Here is a 14,430-nt window from a genome sequence, read left to right as displayed (position 1 = left end):
CATTCCCTTTAAAGGGAGAATCTTGGAGTCATAGAATATTTTTGGTTGAAAGTGACCTTTAAAGTCCTACTCCCCTGCAATGAGCAGGGATATCTTCAACTAGATCAGGTAGCCCAGAGCCCTGTTCAACCTGATCTGGAAAGGCCACCTCTCTGGGCAACCTATTCCAGTGCCTTACTACCCTTTCATTAAACAATTCTTCCTTATATTTAGTCTGAATCTACCCTCTTTTGCTTTAAAACCATTACTCCTTGTACTGTCACAACAGGCCCTACTAAATAGTTTGTCCCCTTTCTTATAAGCCTCCTTTAATTACTGAAAGGCCACAATAAAGCCTCCCCAGAGCCTTCTCTTCTCTAGGCTGAACAACCCCAACTCTGATAGTCTTTTCTCACATGAGAGGTGTTCCATCACTCTGATCATTTTTTTTTTTTTGCTTTCCTAAAATTCCAAATCCTGACTTTACTCTTCACCACTCAGTAGTGGAGATCCTGTGCAGGCTGAAGAGTGAGGGACAGCTAGGTCTCTTTACCAATAACCAGTGATGGGGTAGGACTATCCTGGTGGTCATTTGATCTGATTTAATAGTCAGCTATTAACACAGCCAGATCTAAAACAGTGCCTAGAAATGTTTCATACAAGCTCTGTTCTACTGTGCCTTTCTGGGACCTTGGCTTTCCACATTTCTAGAAGGGTTTTTCTAAGTTTGCAGCTATTTACAGAGCACAGGTGTTGTTTCTTCTTGTCCCTGTCATGGCTATATGAGAAGTGGTAATCTAACAGTGAGTTATTATGCTAAAAAATTCTGCTGTCTGTTTCTCAGGTGCACATCACAAAAAGACTAATCTTGAATGGATTTTTCTGTTTGTCATCAGAGACAAAATGAGACTCTGATATTTAGGTACATAAAAGTGGGTTTTCTCTTCTTTCCTTCATTATGTAGGGTGAGAGAGAAGGATAGCTACTATTCTTTAGAGCTATCAGGGAAGACTTGTTATGTTACCTTTATTGTAGGTCAGTAATTTCAACTCAATAAATTAGCTTTTGAATAGGGAAGTTATCTGTCTTGCAGGCTAACTGTACCATGGATGAGGTGATGCTCTGTTTTATAATGCTTCCAAAGCAAGTTGCTGTTTCCACATCACTTAGGTAATCTGTGGTTCACAGTCAATACTGTGCTGTTAAGCTTTCCTTTCTCACTTACCTTTTAATTATATATCCTTACAATTATATATGCTCTATGTTATCCATGTTTTCACATTGTTTGTGGCACTCCGTCGTCCCAGAGGATCAGAAGCTGCCTATAACAAGTCTACGCCTGTGTACTGAAAGAAGCAATAGGCTTCTAATAGGTGTGTTCCTGCAGGAGTTTAGAACAGCAAACAGCAATAAATTTCTAGTGAGTCTGTCCAACACACAAACATATGCTCAGTGAAACTCTGTGTTACTGCGTTCACTCTGTGTTACTGTGAGGAGGGTTAGAAACCACAAAGAGCAGAGGCCTCTACGAGGAGAACATGTTCCCATTGCTCCTTTCATAATGAAAATGAAGCCAGGAGCCACTGGCTTAAAGTGGTACATAGGCAAAGCTGCAAATCTTCTTGGGGACTTGCAGATGTCAACTGACCTCCGAGCAGCAAGGAATGGCCCTGCTGCAGGCTCCTTTTAACTGAATAGTCATTACTGCAAGCAGTATTCAGTTACACAGCTAGTGTCTCTCACCGTATCACAATAAACTTCCTTTCCTTCTTGTAAGTAAAAAGTAAGCAATCTCAGTGTCAAACACTAAAGTATATCGTGGTGATTTCAGATTTTGCATGCTGATGTGTATTTTTCCTCCATGCTCTCCTCCTCCGTGAGTGGTAAGCTACCAGTGAACTATCTGGACTGTTTGGCTCTCTGCAGGCTATTTCCTATTGCTTCACTTTTCATTTTGAAAAATGTGCAAAATTCCATCTGTTTCTGGAATACAATCCTTCTGAGATCTATGTATGTATGAGCTTTTTTGTGCTGAAGAGGCAGGTTTCTTAGGACGATGTCATTTTATGTAAATGCATTTTCACATTAGTTTTATGCATCCACATACTCATCCTACCTGCATATTATGTTTTAGGTGCCGCTCACACTAATCATTAAACTTATATAGTGTTTGTAATGTAATCGGGCAGCAGTGTTAGGTACAAGCAAAAGCAGAGCTGATCAACAGTAAAATCTCAGGCTTCTGTTTTTAGCCAGGATGTGTGTGCTTGTGCTCTACAGCAGATGTTTCTGCCTTTGAGGCAATTTCAGTGCTGAGCTATTTTAAATACACATTATTCTACATGAACAACTAAATTCATAATTAATTCTACCTTCGGCTTTTCAAGACTGTATTTTTGCAACTGAAGGAAAATATGTTACTGCCTAAAATGTAAGCCCTGAGAGTTTATATAACATTGTTTCATCAGATAGTGTTTCAGTGGCAGAGTAAGGTGTTCTGACCAGAGATGGCTTTCATTCATACCTAACACTGAGAGGTAGGATGTGAGTCAGATAACTAAAGGCTGTCGTTGTATAACTGAAGAGATGTAGTTCAGCCAGACCGCATTAGAGCACATTGCCTAGAAGTTCTGTATCTCTCTGACACAGATAATGCTGACAGGACTTCTTTCTCTCCCGTCTGCCCATGTAAACTGTGTTCATTAAGCCTTAGACAAGACTCACTTAGTTTGGAGGCCCTGACTGTGCAACCTCTCCTCAGACCCATCTGCCAAATTTGCTGCGGTTTCAGGGTACCTTCTTTAGGGTAAGAGAGACCGTTCTGCTGAGCAGAAATAAACAATAGTGGTAGCTCTCTGCATGCACTTGTACATTTTCTGGGAGAATACTTCTATAGCTTCTTGTGATGTAGTAAATATGAGTTGCTGTGGGGATATGTGATAGCACTTGCCTGTTCTGGCCTCCTAGAAAAAAGTTAGAGGAAACTGGAATTGGCAGAAGTTGTTATTAATGCCTTAGCATGTATCCTCACCACAGAGCGGGAGAGGTAATGATACAAATGAAATTCTCTAGATTTTAGGCAGTCCTGTTTAGTCATCCAGAGAGCACAGGCTTAAACACCAAAAGATTTGGATTAAATGTTCTGGATAGACACAAATGGAAGGAAAAAGCCACATGTGAATGTGTAGACTGAGTTGCCTTTTCAGCAAAATCTAATGAGATACATCAACCCTAGGTGAGCTGAGATGTCTCTACAACTCTGCAGTGTTATGTCCTAGGGGCGGTACAGCTGCACCTGAGCGGCACAGGGAGATACAGGGCCAGCTGCCCTCAGCATCCTGCCACACCGACTCGACTAAATCATTGTTCCAGAGGTCTGTCTTAGATCACGTACCTGAGTTGAGCAGCACAACACTACAGAGACATACCTTTGATGTGAGACAGTCTGTTCACGTCCTTAAGTCTTGCTGCTTTATCTTTTTCTTTACCTCTTCAGTAGCTGAGGTTTTGTCTATGCCTTTTTTTCTCAGTTATTAAAGTGAAAGGTTTATGTTTGTTTTCCTTTCAAGGGTAGTTGGAGTACAAGTTATAATATTTTGGAATAATTATTGTATTGTGAGTTATCAGAAAACATTTAATCTGAAGAATGTGATCTGATGGATACAAACACTCTTCTGAATGGGGCAAGGTAAGTTTTGGGTCTTGGAATGGCTTCTTCTTTCACTACACCAATGGAAGCTCCTGGTGTTGCACAGTGTTAACAGTCAGCCCTTAGGGAAGAAAGGAAAAAAATCACTAATGCTGACAGCACAACCAGTTATTCCGCATGGCCTTATGGATGGAAATACATTTTTTCTTACTCCAGTGGTATACTTACTGTGTGTATTTTTGAGAATCTGTGTTTTGGAATTCAAATGCCGCTTCAGACAGTACAGAAACATTTTCTGATCATGTCTCTCTTGATAAAGTATAGAAGCCTCTGTAGTTAGTATCATCCCTTTAAACTTTTCCAAAACTTCTATATTCTACAAGGAGTGAGGGAGAGGAGGAGAATTTTTGGACTTCTTAGTTCTAGTTTTCTTTTTTTGTAGGTCACAGGTTCTTTTTTGTATAGATATATCATTATCTTCCATAAATATTGAGACAATGTTGGTTCTAATCATCGAATAAAAATTATATCAACTAATTTAAGATGCAGTGTTGGAATTTTGGGGCCACTGTTTCCCTCCTGAGTGCCATTCTTCTTGTAAAATAGAAATTAACAACTGAAGGGAAGATGAGGGATGGTGGAATAAAGAAGCAGGAGTGGCTTCAGAAAACAAAAACTGTATGCCACTTGACTAAAGCAGGAAGTGACAATCAACTAGATTTTTAAATGTAAATAAAAGAACCAACTTCTAAATGCTGTGTTTACATAACCCCAAGTCAATAAATGATTCAGTATCACAGACTTTGTTTTTCATTCCAGAAACTGATGTCTCAGACACAGGCTAATTCCTGGAGGCAACCATTCATCCGAATGCAACTTGTAGATCAAAATGAATGGGATTTAGTCCTAAAACAGGAAAGAAGGACAGATAAAAACTGTTTGGAAATAGTAGATTCTTCTCTTTCCCTCCTTCCTTAAGAAAATGCTTTTGCTTTGAATTGCTTTTATTAATTTTACATTGAATTAAGTATACTGTCAAACTTTTTGTCCAGATTGTTCAAAACAGTGTTTGACCAAGTTGACAGCTATTACAAAAGCCTTTAGTTGTGTCCAAATCATCTTTTCATTGCTGCTGAAGTGTATCAGAGAATATGAAACAAAATTGAATAGGTTGGTCTTTATAAGTATTAATGAGCCTTCTTTCTAGGTATATAAACTGTCAAAAATGGTGTAATGTTGTAAAAAAATCTCTTGCCTATTTAATATTTCTTAATATTGCCAGATCCCATCACTTTTTGACAATCATTCATATTATGACAGTTTTAATGCTGTTGAACATGGTACAAGATTTCCCTGGGCTTTAACCTACTTTTACTATTTATTTGAAGTAACTGTTCTTTTATATAAATGAGAGCTGCTTTTTCTTACATGCTTTGTAACTTATTTTTATGTATTGGGCACACACTATATTGTAACATTTTTTCATTTTATTTCTTGACTTATTCAGTAATTACTTTTGAGCAATTTGAATAAATTAATATGTATGTGGCTGAATTCTATTTTAGATACGCAGAGTCTAAATTAGCTTGTGCAAAAGACATACCAAGACCCAATTCCAGAAAGTCCTTGAGAATGTACTTAGTTTTCAGTCCTTATGTCCTACTTGAGTCCTATTCACTCCAGTTTGCTTCCTTGGATCACACCAAATTTCAGCTCAAGTTTAGCAAAGTGTGTAAGCACTAGCAAAGAATATAAGCGTATAAGCTTTGCTGTTCAAAAATAATGATGTAAAAATAAGTCAAAACAAACCAACAACATTTGCATTTGTTTTTATTTGTGTTCTGGTTTTATGAATTCTGATAAAATTTTCAAATTTAGCACAGCTATTGAGGCCAGAAATATCCTTAATAGTTATAAGAAAACATAAGACTCCTAGAAGCTAGTTCTTTAGAAAGAGCACATTAGGAGACTCACAAAAAGTTATGAGCGCTCTCAACATTGAGTCATCTCGAACAAGCTACTTAATAGTGAGTTATGGATTATGACTAACAGCAAAATGAGTAGACAAATGTTTTAACAGGCTACTTATGCCAGGCTAGCTTGTTCCCCAGGCTTCTCTTAGGCTGGATAGGAATCAGCTCTGGTCCAGAAACCACATAAATATGTCTGTGTGTAGCTAATTTGTACTGCTTTGTCTCAGTAACCTTCTTCCTGGTTTGAGTGGCTGGTGGATCATCCTCCTTTCTAAAATGCCGTAAGTGAAGGCTTTTGTGTTTTGCATACTTATTCTGAAACTTTTTGTATTTCACATTTCTTTCTTAGTATTTTAAACATGTTCTGTTTTTCACTGAAATCTCTACCCTGTGCTGCAGTTGGTATTTTTGTGGCAGTGACTGCTTTGAATTGGCTTCGTTTTCACTAGACAATGAGTAACAAATCGCTATGCTGAGGACACTAACAGTTAATGTTTTATAAATACATGACCATTATGTATTGCAGTATGCTGCTTTAAAAATAGCTCTTTTCATATCATTCTCATCGTACAAAAGGGAGAATAAAAGATAATTATGCGATGCTTCACAAATCTGTATTTAAAGTGATTAAAAATTGGGATGATATTTTCCATTGTGAATCTTCTTAGTAATGACAATTGATAATGAAAATACACAAAGAAATGAAATTAAGTATTCCACATTCTTTTGCTTTTCCTGTTTTTTTCAATTGTCTAAATAATAGCTTAGTTCTTCAATAACATTTTTTTGTATTTATTTTTCTTCCATGTTGTGGTTAATTACTTTTGTAGTGATCAAAGAAGCCTAGGAATCTTGATTTACAAGTGCTAAACTAGAGAGTTTACTTCTCACGGTTCTGATTGTTCCGTGATTATAGTCTATTAATATTACCAAAGACTTAAAAGTGCTTCTAAGGCTGAGGCTTACTTTCAAACAGAACGAAAGCTGTGGGAAATATTAGAAAGACTGAGCATGAACAATTAAGTTATTCTACCAGCATAGGCTATAATCCTGTTGCTAGTGTGTATTGGTTACAGTCTTCAGGACTGTGCACATAAGCTAAGTATTTAAAATTCAGATGTTAGAAAAGGGTTTCTGCCAGCTCTCTCCATCTCAGCACTGCCTGAGGGTGGGATTTGTTTGACCTAACTCCAACTGTCAGAAAATTAGGTGCCTGAGAAATATCAGTCACCTATTGTGTCACAAAGGAGGCAGGTTCACGTGCATAGAGATTTATCAGCAGACTCCGTAGCTGGTGGCATACATCGACAGTCAAAGTAGCTTTGAGGGAAAGATAAAAACAGAAGAGGAAGTAGAGAGTAAAAACAATCCCTGGTGGTCATCAGGGGAGAGAAGTGACTAGATTCACAGCTGAGCGCCCCTGAGCCCCACTCCCATCAGCAGGCAATTTACCAAGACACACACACGTTAACTTCTATATTAACTGTATGAACGTGTTCAAGACCTGCTCAAACTGTCAGCTGTTTATGTGTATGATGCTGTTAGTATTGATGGAAGCACATTTTAGGGGCAGGTGCTGCAACGAATTAAGCTGCATGAATGCATTTTATTTGGTCCACTAAGTAATCAAAGTGGAGGGAAAGGATGGAAGAACGGTGACTCTCACAACAGTGACAGTCATTTCCTGTTAGAATGCACAATAGCAACAACTTTGAGGCTTGCAGATACAAGGATGTGAGGATAGCAATGGGAAAATAGTACTGTAAGGTTTTGATAAAACACTGTGGTGGTGACTTCTGTGAGAGATTTGAGCTGAATGAAAGGCAGGCTTCAGAATTTCATGCAGGCAGCCCTTGGTGGTGGAAAACACAAAGACACTGCAACACTGCCTCGGGAAGGGATGGAGCACCCCAGGGAGACGTCTGTCTCCACTGGCTGCAGACGGATTCCCATTGCAGTTGCTTTACTTTTAGTTCACTCAAGTTGAATGCTACTCTGTACACACACATCTGACAGAATGATACTTTTAGTGTGAAGTTACATATCTCCCATTGGGAAACCTCATAGGTTATACTCTTGGAAATACTAAATTTTTCTTGGTATACTTATAGCTATCTTTAGCTTAGCAGCTTTTAGTAGAATACTTTTATTTATGTCAAAATGACATATTGTGTAAGGAATTGACAGTCTTCTTAAATGATCTGAGAAAATGGCCTCAGCAGTTGCAGCACTATGACTGTGCCAGGAGGCTGAAAAAGGGCAGTATGCAATAACTGGAAATTATGCCTAAATATTTCAGCAGTTCACATTGTTATGTCATCAGTTATATCTTGCTTATCCAGGATTATTCCCATAGGGTTTAATGAATTGCTTACAGTGGTGGTACTACAGTCCCATTAGCAGCTGGAGATGTAGAACAGTTTCAGTAGAAGGAATCCCTTTCATCACAGAAATAGTTACACAGGAACAATACGTCATGTACAGCAGGGCTAAGAAACCATTGTAGGATGATTTATTGACTACAGCACTGGGATTTTTATTCTCTTCCCTGCCTTCTGCCACCTGCTTATCCAGTTTTTAAGTTGGATACTTCCTTTGACAGAGCATCGCTCATGCAGATCGCTGTCCTGTTAGGTTTATTCTGATATATTCCCTTTATGTGATTTTCTCTCTGAAGATCAGGCCCTTCACTCAAGTCTACAAAGTTGAAGAACTGTCTGCTGTTCTAGCTATGATCTGTAGTTCAGGAGTGAAAGGACTGTCAAGAATAAAATTAGTCCCCAGGCTCTTTAACATGCAGTACCTCAGGTATAGTGAACTGGGCTATCTGATCCCAGCTCTTGTACTGCTCATCACTGCTTCATTGAAGTAGCTACTCTCATCTTCTGGTGGGTGCTATGTTATTCTGTAGTTCATACTACCTCATCACAAACCTGCAAACATTTGGATGCCAACATGCAGTTGCATCCAGGACTGAAGCTGTGATGGTCAGATTGACATAATCACTAATTCACATATCAGTCATTTTTACTTGATTTGGTGGCAGCTTCTGTTCCTCAGGAGTATAGATATTAGGTATTCCTATCATCAACAGTAAGACATGTGCTTGATGACCAGCACTGAGCTTGGCTTGTTTGCCTGAAATATGTAGACAGCATCTTCAGCAGTCATGTAGTAACACTTTTTAAAACATTTTTTGTCAAATAGTTATCAGTTTTGCAGGTATAAGCATTTAACAGAATGGTGTTTTTTGACAACTTAACGAAGTTTGAAAGCATCAAGCACTGACACTTAGATAATAACACTGGCAGGAATGTTTTTACTGCTTTAGATGCCAATTAAATTACTGATTTCATAATTATAAATCAGCATGTTACAGTGGATAATTAATGTTGTCACACTCAGGCTGAAATACATTATATAAGCATAAGCCTTTCCTCTGTTGATTTGCTAATTCAGGAACCAGAAAATATTGCATATCATCTTTTAATATTTGAATACGTAAATTCTAGGATTCCTGCTCCTGCCTGCTGCCGCAGCAGTGCTGTGCTATATAATGGCTCAATTTAATGAGTGTGGACAGTGATCAGAAGGGACGCAATGATTTTCAGTGAGACAACTGTTCATATAAGACTAGATTTGGGGATAAAAAAAAAAAAGAAACCAAACAAAACCACTTAATTGCCAGATTTATCATTTTACCAATAAGAAAATCTGTTAGAAGGAAAGGTGGCAGCAGTATGAAGGACTTGATGCAGAAATTTTTGTTTGTTACTGTGGATTTTCTCTAAATTATAAAAGAGATGCTGGAGAGGTAGTCCTAGAAAAAGATCTTCAGTCCTTTAATAACAAAGCATAATGTCTCCAGTCTTCTCAGCTAATTGAGTTTAGTTGTGGTCAAGATAATTTTTTTTTGATAAGTCATACTAATAAATGTACAGAGAACTTTACCATAGAACTCAAGCTATAAATTAAAACACTCTTTTCTGTCTTTAAGCAGCAAATAGGTTCTGGTAATATATGTGCTTATTTTTCTCAAAAATAAAAAAGCTAATGATAGTCGAACATGCATCAACACAGTAATTCTACTTCTAACCACACATACATTCTATTGATTGGGGCTAGGAAGAGGGAGGCCAAATCTCATGGCCGTTGCTGTCTTCAGGAAGTTTAAAATCACAGCTCCACCACCAGACTAGTGAACTTTCTCTGCAAAAACGTCTTCCAGCGCTCTCTCGTAATTGGGCCATACTAAAAAAAGGAACACAAAAGTGGTGAGGCTGGAAGAAAAAAGAGATACCTATTTGTGGTTTAGAATTGAAGACACTCTTGCTATTAGCTAGCTATGGGCTTCTAGCCTCTGGTCTCAGTACTCTTTTATGTTGCCGGTATTCACTATTGTTGTTTTAAAAATACACCACAGTTGCTGTCAGCATGGTCATAAAAAAAGAATGAACTGTACATGGGCCCATCCAAAGTTGCACATTCTGGTTTGTGAGGGGATCAGGCGTGCATGGGAGCAAAATATAATCAGAAGTTGCTCTAGGTTACTGCTGGGTTTCACCATTTACAGAACCATCCCAACATTAGGTTTGAAATTGTAGAACCAAGAGATTGTTTAGTGTACACAGCAGTGGAGAATGAATGGCATCTGCTGACCTGAGCATTCATATTTACACTAAAGGAAATCAAAGTAAATACTTTAACATGTTATAGATCTAAAAAGATGTGATTTTATCTGTTCATGGCTTTATGGTAGAAGTGTATGAATTTCTAGAGATAAAAAGTGAAAATAAAACCAGTCTATTTTTAACATACTTTTTCAGTACTAAAATAGGGAAAATACTACATTCTTTCAAAATATCTGTATTTTATTTACCAAATGTAGTGGAAGGGTAATTGTGAGGCTTTTGGAGTAAACAGGAATGAAACAATGACTGCTTATTCCACTTTTCTACATACATGTATATATATCTTTTTTTATGTTACTATAGCATTGAAATATGTAGTTGAAAGAATTAGTCCTGGGTTGGTTTTTTATGCTATTAATAATTTTGTAGTCCACAATTTTTAAAACTGAAAACTATGCCTATATTTTGTTATTGAGACAAAAGCAACACTCTTTATAAATATGTATATACACCCAAAGTTAATCAGTTCACTGTTCTGGAATTAGCTGACTTGTTTGCCTTGGTGTGTAGACAATTAGCAGGAACCCAGGGATACTGTCAGCTGACAGATGGAAAGAGATCCCAAGCTCTGCAGCATACGGTTTGCTATGCTGTACAAAACCCTGAGCTCATGGTATTAATGCTTTAATATTACTTATTAGAATTTTCATCAGCAATCTGTCTGCAAGATTTTAATGAGCAAAATATACTGCTAGAACCCTGCAAGGAGGTGTTTCCCTCAAAATCATACTTATTTTGGCATTTGAAAAAGCAGCTTTTTGGTTGGCATTCCTAAAAGGGATAGGTGAGGAGAAAAATAAAACAAGAAAAATCACAATGGATAAACAGAATAGGAGTGGAGAGGAGGAGAAGGAAGGCAGGAAGCTGCATAATTGAGAATGGCTTCTGAATAGAACGTCTTTAGAAGTTTATTAAAGGGTTTTGTGCCTAGAAATCTAGATTTAAAAGGAAAAATACACATTTAAAGAACTAAATTTTTATTATTACTTAATGGGGGTGTATTTTTAAGGCCCAAAAGTGGATTCAATATTTTTTCCAACAAATGGTTGTGAATGGTTGACTTTTTTCTAGTATAGAATATGCATGCACAAATACAGTCTACTGGTATCACAGGTGCACAATAGAAACACAGTTTGCTTCTTTAAGATTTGGAATAACTCATAGTTGTTTACCTAGTCTGTTTATGCTCAAAAGGCTGCATAAATAAAACAAAATCACCTAATAGGATCAGCAAGTTAAGCCCCAGGAGAGTAAGCAACACTGAAGGTATATTATTTATTTTCAGTCTTTAACTTTATTCTTCTCTAGAGAAGAATATGTTCTAGAGAATATATTCTCTATATGTTCTTAATTGTATTTATAGAAAGAATATGCAATTCTCCTTATATTTTGTGTTAAATCCATAAGAGCAACTCTGATGTTGCACACTTTGTAAGTCCCTGCCATGACTTGAAAGGAACAGCCAGTCAGAACCTATGGTATGGGGGCATGTGGCTAGAGTCATAAATATAAGAGCCCCTTGAGAAATACACATAAACAAATCAAGATTAGTATTGATCTATTTTTGCATTGTTTACAGTTGCCCTTGAGTCCATGTGCATAGTTTTAATGGAGCTTAGTTGCATTAGGATTCAAGCTAAATATCACATTAGAAGCCCCCTAGGGAAAAAAGCTTTCTGAGTACAGTAATAATGGAAAATGCGTATCTGTGGAGTGCTAAAAATGACTGTATAACCTCTTGTGTTGGCTGCTACACAGATTAATGGATGAATGTGCAAAGTAATAGATAATTGTTGATAAGATAGAAGTAGTACGTGTAGTTAATGGATTAAAATTAAAATTGCCACATTCCTTCCTTTATCTGGAGAAGTTTCATCACTGAATTAAAACATTAGGAGAATAATAATAGAAGAGAAGAGAACTTTTTTTCCCAGAGAAATTTGAAAACAAGAGTGTGGTGGAAGTGAATGACCTTGCATGTTACACAAGCTTAAATAGACTCTCACTGGCAGCGGGCTGTTGAAGGGCAGATAACAATCCCAACTGTTTTCATCAGGGACTGGAATCACTGTCACAGAGCTTGTCATGTGCTGTCTGTGAGAGAAGCAGCAAATTTGAAATCAGTGGAATCTGTCAAGAAAGAGATTTTTCTGTGAGTTAGAATATTTTGACACGTACGCACACTCCCCCTTGAATTTTGGCAATTCGAGTGGATCCACAAGTAGAACTGCTGCATCAGCACTTTCCCTCAAAAAAGCTCCACAAAGGCAGTTAAATAGTGTTAGGAAAAATCTGTCTGTCCTGTGGAAGGCAGGAAATGGCCAGGCGCATGGGTGCAGGCAGTGTTCCGCTGAGAAAGTAGGGATGTGTGTGTACTAACAGCATAAGGTGGCAAAAATCTACTTGACGGGGCAACTGGAGATGTGGTGCGAGCACCTCATAGTATCAGTTTTTCTGGGCATGTTCTCATTTTTCATATGCAAGCTGCAAGTTTAGCAGTCAGAAGAGCCTGACACTTTACCATACAATATTTTCCCTTATCCAGGATAATTTTCATTCTCAAGTTATGTTGGCTTTAAGGGACAATATCTGGTGCAGTAGAGCTCAAAGCAGCTCCTGTGTCCGGTGAAATCTAATATCCTAAGTTACAGATACAGGGACAAGGAAAGTTCATTATTGAATAAGAGCACAGGACTTATTAGCATGAGATTCATTAATATTTTTTATGATGGATTGTAACTAACAAATATGTGGAACACAATACAGTGAAATGTCTAGATCTGCATTTATATTGTAACTGAAAAGCAGGTAAAAGATAGCAAGTTGAACAGATCTGTCATTTAACTTAGCATGATGCAATTGGTATGAATTGATATGAGTGTTCATATAATGGCCTTCCTTGTGTAAAGCAGAGAGCCCTGTCTTTCTAGCCCTGTTTGTTTGCCATACCTTTCAAATTCTTGCAGCCTGGAACCTTGTTCCCTGCAGTTAATAGACCTTGATGCATTTCTGCGTCCTGAAGATTAGAAAGCAAGGAGAAAGTTGAGTACTTCAGGATTGTTTTTCATTTTCATTTTTAACACAAAGTTGATGGTTATGAGTGAATGCAGAGTTTAGGTATGTTTGAGACTGAAAAGTATATATAACATTTGGACATTCGTAATGACAGTTTGGAAAATTATTCAGATCATGTTTCAAACAACTAAATTTAGGCATTCACATGTAGGTGTCCAGATGAACTAGGTGTCTAAGCTGCCATTATTGTCAATAGTTCATTAGTCCAAGTCTTAGCATAGTCATCCTAGAGGGCTACCTGTAGGTGTTTACAGCAGTCAAAAGTGTAAAAATATCTCCTTCCTGGTTCCTTGGCCTCTTCTAATGCTGCTTATTAAAGATTTCCTGCAAGATTTCATTTGGTACAGAAACCCAGAGGGACTAGTCCTTGTATTTCAGGGCTACAGGGGCTTTTTTTGGCCAGAGCCAGTAGAAATTGTCAATAAAACTCAGCATTCTTCAATAGAATTTATTAGATGTCAATTTGTGAGAAGAGCCATATTATTGATATATGTTGCAGCATGCCAAAAAAAAATAAATAAATCCATTAAATGTAAGGACTCAAGAAAAATAACAGCTCATTCTAAATAAGCTTTTGTAGTACAAAAGTGCATTTTACCCATATTAAAAATTAATTAACTACTCATAAGATTTAATCACATTTTGTGAAGCTTAAGTGTTCTCTGATCTGCAGATCTTTAGCACTTAGCCTTCACAGAAGCTGGATGTCATGTCACCCAATATTTGAGTGCTGAAAGACAGTGGAGGAGAAAAAAGCTACAGAAGTTGTATACGATGGTGATATCCTTGGCTTGAGACAATGCATTTACTTTCAGCAAACTGGAGGACCTGAGGTGGAACAGTACATTTATGCCTAAATCAATATGATCTGCTGAGAAATTCTGAAAGTGTGGCCATGGCTATACTGCTCCTTATGCCAGCGCAAGTGTTTCTACATCATGTTGTCCAACACCTACAACTCCCAAATTGTCTTTAGGCAGGAAAAGGAGCAAAGGAGATGCCTATCTGTACCCTCTGCTTAGACAAGCTCCTTAACTTTATGCGCATTTTCCTTCCTGGATGC

The 14,430-nt window shown here is 37.6% G+C and overlaps 1 protein-coding gene across 8 annotated transcripts in view; it reads left to right on the top strand.

Moving 5' to 3' along the window:
- HS3ST5 (heparan sulfate-glucosamine 3-sulfotransferase 5) overlaps positions 1-14,430 on the top strand; it is a 203,316-nt gene that overhangs the window by 72,752 nt on the left and 116,134 nt on the right. The window contains exon 1 of one of the 8 annotated variants that reach the window (XM_054063395.1): positions 5,863-5,882. The exons of the other annotated variants lie outside the window; for them this stretch is intronic. The gene's annotated coding sequence lies outside the window, so the exon portion shown is untranslated. Of the gene's footprint in view, positions 1-5,862; positions 5,883-14,430 lie in introns of those variants that run through there. 8 annotated transcript variants of the gene reach the window in all.

The sequence above is a fragment of the Cuculus canorus genome, chromosome 3, assembly GCF_017976375.1.
Source record: "Cuculus canorus isolate bCucCan1 chromosome 3, bCucCan1.pri, whole genome shotgun sequence".
NCBI classification, from domain to species: domain Eukaryota; kingdom Metazoa; phylum Chordata; class Aves; order Cuculiformes; family Cuculidae; genus Cuculus; species Cuculus canorus.
Note: the sequence above shows the minus strand (reverse complement) of the source record. Positions and strands in the feature narration are given on the sequence as shown.